We start from the raw sequence: 16,948 nt of genomic DNA on the forward strand, positions 1-16,948 counted from the left end.
ATTCGCTATGCAGTTAGAGTGTATCAAGTGTAGCCGGCCAAAAACTCAGTGACGTAAATATACTTTTAGATTTGGGGAAATTACAAGTGGCACCTTCCCATGAGGGTAAGGCCGGTTTACTATGAGATCGTGGGGACAACTTTAAAAGGCAGAACGCTCACATACAAAAAAAAATGAAGGCAAAGTGGTGTGTTTACTATTCACATGGACGTTGTATTAATATCAATGGGAATTACTTAAACTATATGTGAATTTATATAAATGGGTGTAACTTACATATCTCGGAGCTCTTACTTCTCATAACGACTCCACTGAACTTATTGGAAACAAATAATTATCAGTCCCAACAAAATAATAACAAATTCGCGGCGCGGGTCGACCAAATACAATTTGAAAACGAAATTGTCTCCTTGGGAAACTTTTAGGGTGGTTCACTTAGTTGGGGACGTCTCTTAGGTATGCTGGCTCTCTGGGTAGCTCGCGACTCGGGGAAATAACCTCTTGGGGCGTGTCGGTCTCTTGGAGGGTTGTTCATCACTGGGGTTGGGTCACCGCAGGGGTTCACTTCCGGATCCAATCAAGGACGTAGAATTAAAACGGGGATTTATAGTTCCATCACAACAGAAAACTAGCACAACAAAATAGGGTTGCCAGATATTAGTACAGGATGAAATATAGGTCTGCCTCCATGGGTACAGCTTCGGGTGATAAACTTATATTAAATATGAAATCTCCATGTAAAACAGTTCCAGGTGTTTACTAAATAAAATATCCATATGTAAAACAAGCTCCGGGTAATCACTAAACTTCTATAAAAACTCCATGGGTTAATAGCTTCAAGTGTCCACTTAACTTCTAATTAATTTAATACTGGTCCTCTATACTCTTATAGTGGTGAAGTTAGCCTAAGAAAATAATTATGATCTCGTACCCAACCATCTCAAACCTAATCCTTCCTCTCTTCTCCTCTAACTATTACAAACTCGGCTTCAGTATCGTTTCTTAACTTTGTCCCCCTACCATCATACCCTATTCATTCCATCCCATAATTCCTAAAATACATCCCATAATAATAAGAATACATCCCATAATAGTAAGAATACATCCCATAATAATAGTACAAGGTAACTCACACATGACCACCTTAAACCAATCAAACACAAATTGGGCCAATGAATATTCATAATTTAACCTTTGTCTCAACTCCCCCCCCCCCCTCTTACTCTAGACCAGCTTGCCCTCCACCTCCTGGTATCTGGGGTCCAGTGACCAACCAGCTGTTATTTAATACTTAATAAATAATTTACCAGACACATTACTTAACTTATAAATGGGTTTCGGTGTCCTCAGGTACATTTAAAATAATCATCTATCACCAAGAACACTCCAATGTAACCAAAAAAGTTATGAAACTGTCTAATTATGCCCACAGTTCTGAAAAGGGATAGATTCTTGGAGCCAGTCATGTATTCCTAGAAAATGGGACCACACAAAACAATAACTTAGTTTAAGAAAAAGACAAGTCACACAGGACCACTTGACCACTAACTGTTGCCATGTAGTAGTTAGCAATAAAAGTGAAAATTAAGGAAATTATTGAAAATTAAGAAACTCCTCAATCTACCAAGTAAAGATTATTCATTGTCAAATGAATAAAAAAAAAAAATAAGAAAATGAAAGGAAATTGATACCAAACAAAACATAAACCAGGTTATGCTCTGGTTACAAAAGCATTTTCCACGTTTAAATAACGTTTATTGGGAGATAAAACTGGTGGCACGTCATAAGAATTATAATTTAGGATAGTTTTAATATGAATAGTTTTAATATGAAATTAATATATAGTCTGGAAACGGTATATACGGCCTCGAGAAGTTCAGTAATAAAAAAACCGGCACATTTTGTGTTTCTACGTGATTCTGAGAGTAGATAGATTCCAAAAAAAAAGATATGACTTATCGTTCCCCTTTTCTCTCCCAACCGTAACAATATTAATTTATATTTATTTTCCCTTTCTTTTATATACTGTCGAGTTTTATCTCGACGTTTCAAACTTTACTTAATTAAGAATTGTGTTTTTTACGTTTCGAGTTAACCTGGCATTGTAACATGAGCATTGAAGGCAGTATACCATCAATGTCGATTCCCGAAAGATTAATTTGACAGTGCATGACGATGACGACAATATGAAATGATGATAAAGGAAGGCTTTCGGTGCTGTTCAGTTATTGCTAGCTTCATTTCCATTCAACGAAGACTTGCAGTGTCTCTTTAGTGTGATGCTTGTAAACTTTCTCATCTTTCCCAAAGAAACAGTGAAGTTCCATCTTTGGTGAAAATTGAGATGCAGGAGAGGTTCTTCCGATGCTCTCACAAAGGGTCCGAGTGTATGATGCTGCATTACCACAACACAGACCCAAGTACGATATTCCGAGCTCTTGACACCGTTTACCGAACTTGAATATATCGTCTCTTGAACACAGGGCACAATCGAGGTTCATAGGGAACACGTTGTCCCCTGTATAAATAGAAATGATACAAGGGGTGAATCCAAGGGATATTTTAAGTAGTAAAAACAAAGCTATAGCTTGAATAACAATAAAGAACTGTAATAAACGGTGAATAATCACGTAGACTATAGTTGATCTCATGAAGAGTCGAAAAACCGTGTGGAGAATAGTCCAAATGGCAGGACAGTTGACTGACTATTATTTACAAGGCATTCCAAACTGGAAAAGGAAATGCCCCATGTAGATTTTACCAAAATACCGTACAATCATATACAAGCAAATTAATGTTAGTGGTTTTCTAGTCTCTAATCTGGTCACTGTATCCTAACTTCATTTTACATTTGATCTCGATACCCCACTACCAAAGAGACGATCGTTAAGCAGTTGTTCGCAAGATTAGGTCACAGTTCACGAGGAATAATAATAATAATAATTATGTTCGATTTATATAGCGCTTTATACCAGCGATAGGTCTCAAAGCGCTTTACAGACGTTATATTACCCCTGGTCAATGATAACCTGTCCCAGAGACAATCCCTCCAGTCGGCAGCAGTTATATACTGCGCCCAATGACAAGTTACCTCACAGGTACCCATTTAACCCCTGGGTGGAGAGAGGCAAGTGAGATAAAGCATCTTGCCCAAGGACACAACGTAATGAACTAGGCAGGAATCGAACCAGCAATCCTTGGATCACGATCACGAGTCCGACGCCGTAGCCAATTGGCCACCACGCTCTCAAAGAGAAAATTATAAGGAAATTATAATCTGAAGAATATTTCACATTTCTTTCTGTTATTTTACATTGATTTCTATGTAACCATATTCTTTGAAGCTGGTCATCACTTATCCACTTTCAAGCCCATTCTCGTTTAAACCATATCTTCCTCCCAGTGCCCTCCTCCACACTATCCGCACCCTAATCATTCATCAACCCTGGAACTGATTGTAACACTGACTGTCTTACCCGTATTGGGATCGGTGAGCTTCATGAACGTAGGCTCCTTCTCAATAGTACGATAGGGAACAGGAACACAGGCAAGAGGAATCTAATGCAAGAAAAGTAAAGAAAAGATGAAACGAGAAGTTTCTTCATTTCATTGTGACTATACTTACAGTATTACGATATTGATTCAAACCTATACGAAGTCAACTGTGACGTCTATGTTGCTAAGCCAAGTGACTGAAATAGTTAAAACAATATCAATATATGCCTGACCAGAACGAAACTTAGCCTCTTTCTTGTTTAGTACGAGGGCGATAAAGTTTGACTCGTGTTAGGGGAGTTTGTGCTTACTTATGTGTGACTTCACTTTTACTGTAATGTTGAATCTACTACGTTTTTGTCGAAATTTTAGCAAACCCTCGTTGACGTAGATGATAAACACTCCAAAATCAGAAAATTGTAAGTGAAAGGGATATTCCGGTGGCACGCATTACCCACCACCTTGTTTTTTTTTTTTTTTTGGGGGGGGGGGGGAAGCCATCAAATATCTTATCCCTAACTCAAGATATGGTTGATTGAGTGGAACTTATTTTGACAGGCTAAACCCTCGATTCTTCCTTGGAATAGATCACAGTAGTGGGTATGTGATGTCATGACAGCAATTGTTCTTCAGAAATTTGCCATGCCAACATTTATCATTCTGTTGTTGCCAAATTCATTCACAAATACCACCAAACTTGAAAACATCATATCGTCGGCATACAAAATGTTATACGATGCTGTTGGACTTAAAGAAGCAGAACATTTCCAAACGTCGTTTGTGCTCTTACTATTATGACGTTACCGTTTAGCCTATACATAAACAACATACCTTAACGCCAGACTGTCTAATAAGTTCCATGTAGCCTAAGATTGTCTCGGGTCCATTGGCACAGTTCAGCCCCACTACATCAGCCCCGGCAGCCTCCAGTTTCTTCATCGCCTCGCATATTTCAACGTTATCTACCGTCAGGTTTTTCCCATTCTCGCCATCATGAAGATGTGCTGCCATGGTAACCACAGATGGTATTCCTGTAGAATTGCGAGAGTAGTTAAAACTTAAAAAGGGTCTGGAAATAATGAAGTTCAGATAATGTTGTTCAAGGAGAAATTGCGATAAAATCGTGGAAAGATAAAAAGACAAAACATATTTCATATTTATATTAATCGGCCAGTATGACATACCTGAGAACACTTGTTTTTTTTTTGTTAAACTATATATAACGGTTTTGTTTTTAACAGTCTGTTATACATTTGTATGCTGCTCACCTTTTCCGAACTCTTTAATCGCCTCCAGTGCTATCATTGCCTCTTCAAATAGGACAAAGGTTTCAGCGATCACAAAGTCAACCCCTTCATCGACGGCTAGCTCAATTTGTCCTAAAATATATAACAAACATATGTGTTCATCTTGTGATGTTTTTGTTTTGTTTATAATGTTTGTTTTCTGAGGGGTTTTATTGCAATCTTAGATTTCATTCCCACAACAGCTTCATTCAGATAAATAAACGTGTATGAAACGCAGCCTGAAAATAACACCATTGCGCGTGTTAGTATTAAAGGATGACATATCGTAGTCAAAGAATGGAGAAAACTTTGAAGTTGGTAAAGTTTATATACAACTATTCACCTTTAACACAGTGATGCATGCCTGGAATGCTCATTAAAAGGTTAATTGATGTTGACGTCGGCTTCTCGGCGCAGCACTAAATATTGATGTTAGTCTATACCGTTATATAAATTCTATAAAAACTCAACCGACACATGTTCTTTTAACTTTATATAAACAGCAAAGCATCATCGGATTATACATTCAACGCCATCTGTTCTTGGCAATCTTGTGATACATTGTAAGCGTCATTTGGAGGCCATAAAAAAATCCCATTGAGTTGCATCTGAGGCACTCACCTGTAATAGACTGCATAGTCCAGACTTTTTAACTGATGAACCTCTCCTGTAATGTGGCTAATTTCTTCAGAATTAAAAGTTTATAGAAATACGACCTGGATTGATGACAGCGTGATGTAACAGTCTACAATACATCAAATTAATATTGTGCCATCCAGGATATACAGAGAGTTAACACAATTAGTCAAATTTCAGTCAAGTTTTATGTAAAGTAATGAAATTCCATATTTGCATTTTTGCGTGTGACTATTGCTACTATGGAAACTTTTCCGGTCGACGATTTGTTGAGGTTTGAAGCGAAGTCGTTATTTACTGTCTCATTAACCTTTAAAGGTGAAAAAAGCCTACAAGATTGCCTTAATTTGATAAATTGCAACCTTTATTTGACGAATTGTCGTAGACGTAGACTTGGTAAAAATTTGGCCAAATGAAAAATGGTGGCTCTCGTGGAAAGGACTCTTTAAATGAAGCGGATCAATCAATAGGATGGACTGAGAGTTACTGACAAACATTTACCTCACTGAAAGATGTTTCGTAAAATATTAGCCAAATTCAACTGAGATTTGCCCTGATGATGCCGGGTCGATGATTCACATTTCGATCCCTCACCCTCTCCTGGATTATATACGCCCCACCCCCCTCCCCCACCCCCGTTCTCAGTAATCATCCTGAGCCTGCCACATCCACGCATATCATAGAATCACTTACCTTAAACATTTGTTTCACTTTCGCCCTGTTTTCTGGATTTACAACGTCGTGGATGTTGGTATTACAAATGTTACCTGCGAGAAGAGTGTTGGTTTTCTCAGAGACTTCTTTCGCAATACGCAGAGCGTCTCTGTTCATTTTCTCGAGGTCAGCCTCCCGTCCAATCAACGCCATCTTTTCTCGATGTGCATAATTCTGAGATAAATACGATACAAAGATGACGAGGATGTCTTTATATATTTATATGCACACACACACACAGGAATCACAAATGATTTCGTGTTGGTTATCATCATGGTTGATCGCTTGAGTTAGGCAAAAAATAAGTCACCAAAACAAAGTATGTGAATTAAGTTAATTTAACCAGAAGCAGATTGTACATTGCACATATTATTTGTTTATATGATATTGAAATCTGCACAGTTTTGAATTGAATGACAGAAGTACAATACATAGGCTCAAAAACAGGTGGAACATCAAAACAGGCTAAAAATGGTTTCTTGTCAAAATCCCAAAGTTTGAGGATTTGTCATTTAAATATAAGGCAAAATACCCTCCTGAAATTGTTTGTACAAACAGGATGGTACTATATCTCTTCCAGAAATGGTAATCAGGTTTTTTTTCTCAACATGACGCGTTCTAAGTTATTGGCTGTCAAAGACGACCTCTGTTGTACACCAGAGCAACTTTACAACCTCATAAATTAATACTGAGAAAAAGGTAGAACCCTGAAATTCGGTAAGTTATAAGAACTTTATACTTATAATTATAGTAAAATACACTCACAGCTCTCACATGGTTACATTGGCATCAAAACCCTTTCCTCGTGCTGAATCGGAACACTAATAGCAGCTTTAGAGCTGCACAACTTGCAATTATATTACAGGAAAGCATTTATGTCATTATCGTGTATTGTTTGGACGGTGACATACCTATGTTCCGACATCTCTATGTTCCGACGTCTCTATGTTCCGAATTGTTTGGACTCTAATTTTTTTTGACCAAAATTTTTTCGGACCCAATTTTTTTATTGGAGACTCAATCTTTTTGGTCCCGCATTTTTCGGACCAAATTTTTTGGGGGGACTTAATTTTTTGGGCCCCAAATTTTTTGGGACCCAATTTTTTTTTGGGGGACTCAATTTTTTTGGACCAACTTTTTTTCTGACCTAACTTTTTGGGGGACACAATTTTTTGGACGCACCAATTTTTTTGCAGGAAAAAAGGGCCCAAAGTTTGTTTATGACCCAAATAGTGCTTGTGACCGAAAATTGCTTGTGACCCGAAATTTAATTGTTTGTAAATTTTTTGGGACCAAAATCAGTTTGGTAAAAAAAAATTGGTACGGAAACATGATGGTGTCAAAAATTTTGGTCCAAAAAAAATTTGGTCATAAAAATATAATTGGTTTAAAATAATTTTGGTCCGAAAAAAGTTGGTCCGAAAAAAGTTGGTCCGAAAAAATTTGGGTAAAAAAAATTAGAGTCCAAAAAAATTGTCGGAACATAGAGACGTCGGAACATAGAGACGTCGGAACATAGAGATGTAACCGTTTGGACTAGACATAATACCTCTGAAAGGAATAAACAATCTGAAGCAATCGTTTAGGAGCAACAGGAGCACACAAATAGCACATTTATATCGAAAATGGAACAAAATTGAACTCCACAACACAATGCTTTTATAGCCATTATATTCGCTATTGACATTCATATCAACTTACTTGTCTTTTATCTGTGAGAACCTTGAATTATATGGTAACACACTACTTCTTGCATAGGTTTATATGGATCTTGTTGGTTTTTTTTTAAGTTTACTGGAAAATCTACGAAATTTAAACTTCATTACTGAATGTTGTCAACCCCCCCCCCCCCCCCCTTCCCACCGAAATCCTGCAGACTCGGCCGATTTTGCTGACAATTGGAGCCGGACTTTGAATCAGATATGCGTAGATAGTCATAAATAATTATTATTGGACAGTGTGCGTGTGCTTTCGACTACGAGTCATCAATATTTATGCATTTGTTTTTCAGTCGCGTCGGCTTTAGTCAAATCGACTTTAACAACAACAATTTTTGTTTGCGTATTCGTGAGTCATTCAGTCAGTTACACGACTATGGTAAGGATTGATGAATATCGATAGCTAGACACAACAGTCGAGTTATATATGGTAGTACAGTGTGTGGCTAGTGTTTTATGTGTAAATAGTGATAGTAGACATGGTGACCTCACATTGACTGTTACAATTCATTTATTACCGTAAACGCTACGACCACGTCACTTCCGGCGTTAACAAATTCTTCATTAAGTTGTTTGACTAATTCCGGGTGAACCAATACTACTGTTGGTTTATAGGTTCCAGTCTGGAGGTAGCCTCGCTTCTCGAAATTGAAGATGTAGCCCTCTGCCACAACTACATTTTCTCCAGACCTCAGCCGATCCAATAATCCTGCTAGCAAGTGAGCAAAATAATGGAAGTTTAAAATGGATGTCAAACCGATGGGGCTCTCCAAACAGAAATGTATAGATAGAAGCCACTTGCAGCACAAATAGGATCAAGAGCTCGCACTTATACACAGCAATAATGGAATATTGGTTGTTTGATTACTGTGAGGTACCCTTGCAGTTAAAAATTTGAAGCAACATTTCGAAGATATTTCACTGCGCATCAGCTTAGTAGACTTAAATCCATAAAACTGTTAGAGGAAAGAAATTTTTTACCTCAACATGACTTGTAGTGTTTATCAGTCTTTATCATTCACTGAGCATTTGTCTGAGGTAACTATATGGCTCCATTTGCAATGAACCCCTCCCCAGCAGTCACAAAGCAAGGCTGTGCCCTGGGGGCATGCCCCTCCATTTTCAGACTGGTGTTCTCCCACTCCCTTAATTTGTCCCACCATCATGTGAACAAAACCTTCACAGCACAAGTAACAGCACATGAGTATTGTGCCCCTCCTTTAATTATTGGTGCCCCCCATATTTTTCGGTGCCCATCCAACTCGGAGTACCTGCTCCCCCAGGGGCTCAAACATGTCTGCAAAGCCACAGTCTCCCCAACATTTCATTCTAATCAAACTTAGCATGGTGAACGGTCTAGTTAATTAAGGGCCTAACGTAAGAATGTGCGTTTTCGAACATGCTAGGATTTTTTTTTCCAAACGTAAGAACCACTATGACAGCAACGGCTAAATACCCATGTATTGTTATTCATTTCAACTAATATATCTTTTTCCACCAAATTCGAGCTAACCTAGTGCAACAAAGTGTTTCTATATGTGAACATGAAACATATTTTGACAAAACAAACATCAGGATTTCGTCGAAACACCGTTGCCATAACGTAGGCACCCTTTTGGGTGTATCGAGATGGGCGCGAGCGACCTTCAATAGCTGCAGGTGGCATACTCCTATTAGAGCCTATATCCATCCGCCCTATTGTTCTCCTTTAGAAAAGTGCTAAAAAGCAACAGGAGAACAGCGGAATTTCAAACGGGGCACTTCCCAAAAAGGGAGCATTATTACACTAAACGGAGCGCCATGATGTACAAAATATTTTTTTGTGCCCAAAATGCCTCCCACGTTGCAGGAAATAAGCAATAATAAGAGTATTGTATTACTTAGCAGACGAACTTTCAGGGGAAAGATTGAGAAGGGTCGCTTAGCTTCCTTCAACCTGAAAAAAGAGCTTTAAAGATATTTCCTGCTTTTAGTTACATTTTATTTGTCGGGGTACTCAATTCCCCCCCCCCCCCCCCGGCTACGTCCCTGGTCCTAATATAGCCGCATAGAAACGGTTCTGGGTCCCAATGTGCATAATCTGTTCTTTTACAGATCTGAATCAGAGTCATATCACTGATCAAAACATAGATTTCGTACAGCACGTACTTTTGGCGCTGTGACGTATCTCTTGATCAAAGAAACGCGGTCGCATGAAAGTGCTCAGAAGCATGCGAAACACGCAAGATGAACCTGCACACAGACGGTGTTTTAATAGTTTACGATTCCACTACTGTAATTTGGCCAAACGAAAGAAGTGCCTTAGAAAACACAAGTTAACTTGGTGATTAAAAACAAGTTTTAAGAAAAGAAAATTTGGGGCTCGAAAGTTGACAAAAATATGTTTCAAAAGATCCTTTCTTCAGTAATTACGAACGAAATTGTATGTACTACTATAGTGATCAACTCACGTTACCTTATGATTACCTAGTTTCACGAAACTAGATACGCCCGATATGCCAGTGCCCGGATATGTTTATGTTAGACAGAGCGGCAGAGCCGTTTGGATCTGGGCGGAGAGCCCCAGTAAAGAGTCTAAATAACTAGGGTACAAATGGCACTAAACTTACACTGCCATGAACGCTTATATAATGTAAGCACAAAAGGGTGGCTTTTGCAGGTTAAAGTACTGTAACGGAAATGTATCCCTTTAAGTAATTTGTTAGTGTAATATTATCGTTTCAGGATTGAGAGTTCCCTCAGTTCTACCCGTCGATGGCCCCTCTCTCACAATATGTGTAGAGCTTTTGCGAGTTGCAGGTGGGGACAGCCAATGAAAATCGTACCCCTGTTTGTTTGTAAAGTTTGTTGAATCAGCACCCGAGTTTGGAGATGTTTCCCCTTGTTAGTGGTAGCGCAGATTGTTTGATTAGTTTTAGCTCACCACGCTCACGAGGCATTCCGAGATTGGCCCCTGACAGAGAAAGAACTGAGAGAACCGCCTATTTTCTGTAAGTTGCTACCACTTAACTGGTATATTTGTTCTATCACACGATCATGTGATTGGCATGACTTCTAGGTTTAATTGTTTGTTTAAGGAAAGATAAAATCGGGTATCTTTGGGGTGACGGGGGATATTATTCGTACACCTAGGAAATTCTAAGAAAACTATCGTTGCGCTAAGTGCATTTAAGTAACAAGAAACGATGGTGTATTTTTAAGAGACATCACATTTGTTGTCACACTTTCTAAAGGGGTTCGATAATTGTAATTTCGACTTCACTAGGGGGATCACAAACGCTAGACCATGTGTTTCATGTGGGCGTTTGTCTTTTATATATCTTTTATGTTTTCTTAATCAAAGCAAGTAGTGAGAAAGAGTAGTGTCAACAAACGCTAATATTATCCTTCATCTGTACATACATTTACCCACGTACTGGTTCGGTTGTGATTCGAAAAGAGATGTTTTATTCAGTAATCTAAACTGGTTAAGTCTCTAAGCCAGTCGTCGAGGGAGTTCCAACAAAATCTTGTATGCCTCCACGAGTTAGCGTAACTGCGTAAGTGCGTTACTGCGTAACTGCGTAATTGCGTAACTTCCTAAGTGCGTAACTGTGTTACCGCTTAAGTGTACAGACAATTCCTGTACCATTTCTATTAACTGTTTATCAAAGTCTCTGTAAAGTCTGTCAATGCCGTAATCTGTGGTAAATTCATATGCCAGTGAATCAAAGATCGACTGAATACATCAATAAATAAGAGATCAACCAGTCATCAACCTCTTCTCCGATTTTTGTCTTGATATGTGTTAAAGATTTTTATTAGTTCAAGCAGCTGGACTTCGGGAGACACTGGCAACGTTACACTACGATGTGTCGTAACATGGTTTTTACCTATGTCCTAATGCAATAATCTATTTTCCGATGGCAACTGATATTGTTACAAGCAGACCTTAATTAAACCGTCTGAAGAAATCTCTTTGAAATGTAGAAGTGTAGTAAATACAAAACAAATGATAATAATAAATACAAAACAAAACAAAACGAGATACCTACAATAATAAAGCCCTAAATATAAGGAGCTGTCCCAGTTGTCTATATAGCTTATTATTTACTATAGACATTTTTACGCTGATCTATGGGAAGTTCAAGTCTTTAGGAAGATGACAGTGACTAAACACTTCCTTTCGGGAATTTTCATTGTGACATATTAGATCCATCGGATTTTTTAGCTCCGAGGAACACTCGGAGGGCTAAACAAAACCTATATGGAAAGATTCGTAATTAAGTACTCAACAATAATATCCACGTTAAACAGAAAAAAAATTGGAACGCAAGGAAGTTATAAAGCATTGTTTGCCGAACTAATTTATTTTCGTCGGAAGAACCAACCATTATCTGGAGGTACGGTATATATGCTGCCTTTTTTTCTTTAATCTGTACTCATATTTTTTATTAATTCAAATGCTATTTTACTTTATAATCGTAATTGAAGTGACATATAGTTTATTCAGTTTTTAACGTTAACGTAGTGACTAGTACTAGGCTTACTTCCGTGTATTTCGGGCACCTCGTTTATCTATTTACAAGGTCCGTCTGAAACTTGTGTTTGCATTTGACACCAATCCGGAAATGACTTTTGCACTGTAGAGGTCTTTGTTCTGACATTAGCTATTTTTTTTATCAGTTGCTTTGAAAAAAAACCTGACATTTCTTACCATTTTTTTTTTCACTGGCAAACAAGCCCACCGTGTGTCATGTGCGTGTTGACATCTTGCTTTTTCGTTTCAACTGCAGTCTCGGTAGACGGTTAATCGATTTACCATGAACTGTTGAGGCTCGACAACAACAAAACACACACTTGTGCAAAAAGGTGGCTGCCTAGAAGTGTAAGACCATTCTTTTTTCTGGTCACAATATTGGTGGTTTTAATTAATTCAGCAGCATATTCAATTGTACTTATATTTTAACTTTTTTGGGGCCAGCCAATTAAGACCCACCGTACCTGTAGTGCTACTTATATGTACATGCAACTTTAAGTACTAACTACTCCGTTGCTTCAGCCCACTTGGCTTTTGTGAAGAAAAATCAAACCTACATTGCAATTTGTTTAATAGGCATACATGCATAGACAGTTGTGCTTAAAACATCAGCAAACAGACTGGTTGAAATGAAGCAACAGGGAAGTGTTGCATTGCAGCTGCTAGCTAAATGTGAAGGAGAGGAGACATTGCGGAGGTTCATGAAATACCCCTTACTCCCTGAAACTTTTTAAGAAAAAGTCGCCCAGGATAGAACCTGGGCACGAAAACAAAACTACCAAACGACTGATCCGCTCTCAGCCCCAGTCCCCTTGCATCGGGACTGTGACTGTGTGATCATCGTCGGGTGTGCATCACCATTCCCCTCGAAAGGGAACAGATACTAAACATGATCTTATCCAAAAGGACCTGTTCCACCTTCGCTTGGGACTCAGGATGGCTTTTTGGCGAAGACAAATAAGAGCAGTGGGATGAACTACATCACTAAAAATATATTCTCAGAAGTAGTGTTGAATGCACCTGATGAAGTGATGTATGTTGAGGATGGAAATGCTCTTTTCTACTGTATTAAAACACAGAAGAATTTGCAGACATCAGTCGAGCTTCGATTACCATGGCCACATCGGGTAAGCGGGAAAATGTTTTCTTCAGCACAGACAGCTATGAGCCACAATCAATCAAGTGCCATGAACGGTTGGATCGAGGTGCAGGGGAAAGACGTATCATCAAAGGGAGCATCACCCGCTGTACTGAAAGCTAGTCGTCATTCTTGGAAAACGATAATAATTAAGTCCAGTTAATCGATCTCCTTCAGAAGTGTTGGACAGAATCAACTACAGCCGAGAATGTCATCCTTGTCAATGCAGGCAAAGCATTTCAGATGAAATCAGGTAGTTCGTCGGAGATCCTTGAATTGTATTCCACCTAAGAGGAAACGGACACACGGGTTGTCCTCTACTGCTTGCATGCTGCAAGAACTGGGTAAAAAACAGTGGTTGTCCATAGTCCAGACAGTGACGTATTTGTTATACTCATGCACTTTGCTGCTACCATTGGGATAACGGTGTTGTTTGAAACGGGAAACGGCAACAAGAGGAGTCTCCTTAACATCACTGCTTTAGCGGTTGATCTATCACCAAAAAAAAAAAAAAAAAAATTTTTTGGAGGGGCGGGGGGGGGGATGGTGGGGCTATTTATCACTCACTTGAACAATCTGCCTATCATCTTCGTAAAAGCATTTAATCTTTTGATTGTACACCATAGCGACAATATACATACCAGCGACGCAGCCATTAATTTGAACAGGAGGGGAGCATATTTTGCAATTGAAATGGGGGAGGGGTTTAAGAAGAACAATTTTGAACAATTGAAGGTCCTTAGATGCGATCTGGTGCAATGATTTGCCAGTTTCATCATTATCAAATTATATCTTATTTTGAAGTTTTCTTTTACATGTTCTTTTACATATTTTATCAAAAAGACAAACATATAGTGCTCTTTTACATTTTTTCCAGTAGGACGGTTCTTGTTTATTGTCCAATGTCTGGACTTGAATACATTTGACGAACTTAGCTTATGGACAATATTAACTTTCATATTCAGCAGTGTAATAATAATTTATAGGAAACGCTTATCACGCACGATTGCTAGCCTTAGCTTCATAACATGCTGTTCGTGCAACAACTTATGACGAATCATAAAAGATGAGAACGAACGTTTTCGTCGTCGTTGTGCATACGGTTCGTGACTCTCAATCGAGTGCGGTTAGGTAGGCTATGTGTATGTTATTACGCAGTGGCCAACTGTAGGCTGGTAATAGGCTATAGGCTAAATTTAGCTTATTGCATCGGCCAAACCAAGTGGCTGAATCAGTAGGCCTGAATCTTACTACGATTATAATCGAGTTAACTTAGCTGACACATATTCAAGATCAAAAGAGCACTGACAAAATACCATGCAAAAAACCCAACAGTTTTTAACATTTGTTCGATTATTGGAGGGAGGTTGCTCCCCCACCCCCCCCCCACGGTTACGCCCCTAATAGATACTGGACTTACTTGTAGCAAGCGAACAGGGTCAACCCACCCAATAGCTAAAATTAGTACATAAATAAACCGGATTGAAGCTGGCGAACGTTTTACGGTAATTCTATGAGGCATTTTTTTAGAGTATTCAAAATCATACGAATTTGTGTGGTGGAGTATAAGGATCGCGAGATACAATTTCTGAAAGTGGCAAGGAAAACGTGGTAAATATAACTGATTAGAGGACAATTTTGACTGAAATTTTTCAATGTTTAGGTCATTCACAATCACAGGATTATATGAATAGCCCTAGGTAAATAAGAGTGCGACAGTCGGAAATTCCGACTGTCGCAATCCAATTTTCCAACTATCGTCAGTTTTACCAAGTTTGAAGGGGAAGGGGATGAGACACCCCGACACCCCCCTTTAGCGACGTCCCTGAAACAGGAATAGCAAATAAGAAAGAAACATGTCCCCAATTGTTTATAGCACAGTGTCAACTGTTCCTTCCTGGCGCCTTCAAAGTTGCACTGAGGCTAAATCCGGACCAACCGAATATTGAGATACCCGCATTTACCAAACTTACACGATGTAATATACTATATCTTCTAAATCTCCATTTATAAAACTCCCATTACAGTATAATACTTGAAAACTGCCAAGAAAGCGATAGAATATTTTTCTTCTGCGCCGTAGGAAATGAGGCGGGAAACGGGTGGGGAGTGGGTCGAGACGAAGGGATATACCTTCCAAAGACAGTTAGCCTTTCAATTGGTTTACATTTTATAAACACGTACGCAAAGTCGTTTACTCCGGCAAAATTTTCACTTGTATCACACAAATGTAGTTAAAATGATGGAAATGATATAGCACCGCTCTGCACCTAAGCCCTATCACCAAAACAGCAATTTCTCGAGGGAGGAGATACACCCTTGGACCCTCCTCTCGAAGGACCTCATCCAATTTTAGTGAATCCGCCCACCGCTCCAATAAATATCCAACGAACTCTAGATAAGGATCTGAATGGATACCAATAGGATTGCTACTCTTAGTTAACTTAGATTTGTTATTGTCCGATTTTTAAATTTTATTAATAACCATGACGTCACGACAATTGAGGAACTGAGGTAAACAATTGCTAATACAGTGATACTGGTAACTACTGAGATAGTGTTCGGTATACATTTTTATTGTGTTTGCTGGTGGAACCATATATTGAAGACATTAATCAGCAGCTCTTCGTTGTCACATTACAGCGTTGTTCACCAATAATACCTCACTCATCACTGATGTCTCGACCGTGCGTAGTTGTTTGTTTTAATGAGTATAACTAAGACTAATTAAATCCATATCCATTCCGATAAGACCAACATTCAATGGAGGTAGCGTAACCATCATAATAACTTTCATTGCATGTAGCCTAACCTTCAATAGTAAAATTAATTGTATGCAGCCTAACCATTAATAATAACTTTCTTTGGCGGTAGCGTAACCATTAATAATGACATTCATTGTATGTAGCCTAACCATAAACTATAATATCCATTCTATGTAGCTTAATCACTAATAATAACATTCATTGTAGCCAACCTAACCATTGATAATAACATTCATTGTACGTAGCCTAATCATTAATCATAACATTCGTTATATGTAGCCTAACCATTAATAATAACATTAATTGTATGTATCCTTAAAATACAAGAACATAATTTTCAGACTAAACATCAACAATAAACATGTTCTTGTTTTAACTGTGGCGTAATGGAAATAACTGTCGATGTATACCCAAGATGGATACAAACTTGATAACACTTAAACACTTCCTACATTACATCAAGTGATATAATTAGGTGAGCATTGTAAACGTAAATTTTACATTTTTGTTTCGATTAAGCAGTTCATTGTGGGGTGATATTAGGGTAGAGTGAAACGAAATTTTGTAAAAAGAAGGAGAAAGATACAATGAGTAAATGCTCAGTAATTAAAAGAAAACAGCCTGTAACTTAGAAAGTTTCAGGTTGTCAAATAAACAATCGGAATACATATGCAGTC

General features: G+C 38.4%; 1 pseudogene; it reads right to left on the reverse strand.

The window, feature by feature from the left end:
* Window positions 1-188: 188 nt before the first annotated feature.
* Window positions 189-16,948, reverse strand: part of LOC139972003 (betaine--homocysteine S-methyltransferase 1-like) — a 34,401-nt pseudogene continuing 17,641 nt past the window's right edge.

This window comes from Apostichopus japonicus, chromosome 1 (genome assembly GCF_037975245.1).
Source record: "Apostichopus japonicus isolate 1M-3 chromosome 1, ASM3797524v1, whole genome shotgun sequence".
Taxonomy (NCBI): Eukaryota; Metazoa; Echinodermata; class Holothuroidea; order Aspidochirotida; family Stichopodidae; genus Apostichopus; species Apostichopus japonicus.